At 38.0% G+C, this 2,361-nt stretch overlaps 1 pseudogene; it reads right to left on the minus strand.

Annotated features, from left to right (window-relative positions):
• Nucleotides 1-727: 727 nt before the first annotated feature.
• LOC100656732 (olfactory receptor 51B6-like) lies at nucleotides 728-1,691 on the minus strand (annotated as a pseudogene).
• Nucleotides 1,692-2,361: the final 670 nt, after the last annotated feature.

Below are 2,361 nucleotides of genomic sequence, written 5' to 3' on the forward strand. Positions count from 1 at the left end.
TTCAACTGTATCTGGGAACACCAAGGCAATGGTGATCTGGATCAGGAACTGTCTCTCCATTATTATTACTAGTTGATTCATGTGTATCAAAAATTTCAACTTCTTGTAGATATATTTTTTCAGAGTTACTATCTTAAATTGAGGACAGGGTAAGGATTATTACTTCACTGAATGAGTTTTTTTAAAACAGCAACTACCCCCATATAAGTGAAGAAGTTGGATGCATGCCCAAGCTCAGGAGCATTTTACTGCTATATATCAGAGCCTGTACATGTAGGCAATATGAAAAAAACAATAGGCCTTGACTCAAATACATTTGACCCACGCTATAGGAAAAAAAAAAAAAAAAAAAATTTTTTTTTTTTTTTTTTTAATAGACCAGAGGGTGTGATAGGTTCACCAGTAAGGTGAATTTTCTAGAGAAAACAAAAAATGTCAGGTGCTTGAGATGTGTGCTTAAATAATGTTTTATATGTATATACACACACATATATGTATATGTGTGTGTTCATACATATATACATATATAACTATGTATATAAATACTTGTACACACATTTATATATATATCATTATGTATGTATAGTGTTATAGATGACTCAGCAACAAATAGGCAGTGTAAAATGATGTTCGAAATGGCAGCATGGTTGGTTTTCATTGAAATCCCTTTTTCTAGTTGCTCCTAACAACAAAGCTGTCAGCCTGTTCACGTTTCCTGAATTACTCCTCAGAGAGTGGTGTTTTGAAATTGTGTTCCAGAATGAGACAGAGATAGTAAATAAAGTATACCACTCACAATCTGCTTAGTTTTAATGCTATAGATAACAGGGTTTAAAAAGGGTGGGAAAAGGAGGTATACGTAGCTCATTGTGATGTGGACAACATGAGAAGCATGCTTTCCGAATCTATGAATAAAGGTCAGACCAACTACAGTGACGTAGAAGACCAGGATGCAACAGATGTGGGAGACACAAGTGTTGTGTTAAGGGCCTTGGCCCTCTCTTCTCCAGAAGTAATGCCCATGACAGTCTTGAGAATCAAAACATAGGAGAAAATGATGATGAGAAAGTCCACCAAGACCATTGCAAACACAACCACAACTGGGTATAGACAATTGAAGGTGATGTCAGCACAGGCTAGCTTGATAATATCTTGGAGCAAACAGAAAACTTGGGAGACTACATGGGTTTGACAATAGGGAAACCAGTGCAGTCTAATAGTTGTTGGCCTAATTGACAGACCAGCCCTTGTCAATATTCCCAACCCAATCTTCATTACCTGGGTGTTGGTAAGGATACAGGAGTATCTCAAGGGGTTGCAGATGGCAATGAAATGGTCATAGGCCATAGCAAGCAATACACCTGACTCCACAATGGAAATAGTATGGATAAAGTAGGCCTGAGTGAAGCAGACTCCACAGCCAATCTCTCTGTGATTTAACCATAGGACACCCAGCACTGTGGGCATGGTGTTCAGAGTCACCCCAATGTCTGTAGCTGCCAGCATAGCTAAGAAATAGTACATAGGCTCCTGAAGGTTATGGTTATCCCTGATGAGAAAAAGAAGGGTACCATTGCCAAGAAGTATGAAGATGTAGACTACCAACAATGCGGTGGGAATCCAGCGATGTGCCTTCTCCATGCTGGGAAGCCAGTCAGGAGGAAGGGGGAAGCAGTGCTGTTGAGCCCCATGTGGGCCTTATAAAGAGGGAAATATTTCCTCCAGGTAAAGGAACAGAATTCTCTAGTTCTTTAGAAGTCCTTCTTGAGTGTGCTACCTGTTCGTAAATTGTTCACCTGTCCCAACTTCCAGGGACAGCAAGGATGATAATTCAGTCATTGCTTGGAGATTCATAGATATGGAAAAATAGACTGCACAAGGAACTATTATTCACAGTTAACTATATGTAAAGCTATTGGGCAGTATGTTGGGGATACAATAGTCCGTATACACAGAATAGACCTGGCTGACATCCTTGTAGATCTTATTACCCAGATAGAAAGACAAAGTAAAAGAATAAATCACTATATTTGACTATTGCTACAACTACACTGGAATTTACAGATTATTTTTTTCATGGCACTCTTTATCTTGACTGGTGGTATTGAGTTTTCCCAGAATATGTGAGACTTTTTTTAGACCAATAGAAAGAAAAGTGGTTGTAAGCTGTATCAGAAGAGTAGACATAAAAGTCCTAAGGAAAAATAAAATAAAATAGATTTAGTACATTTGAGGAAATGATTGATATATAATATGGCTGAAGGGGAAATTTAACTGACGAGGCTCTAGAGATTTTGGCTAGTACTATAAAAATGGCACAAGAGTTACCTAAGTATTTCTCCAAAATAAATAAACCTCTAA

The sequence above is a fragment of the Loxodonta africana genome, chromosome 7 (assembly GCF_030014295.1).
Source record: "Loxodonta africana isolate mLoxAfr1 chromosome 7, mLoxAfr1.hap2, whole genome shotgun sequence".
Taxonomy (NCBI): Eukaryota; Metazoa; Chordata; class Mammalia; order Proboscidea; family Elephantidae; genus Loxodonta; species Loxodonta africana.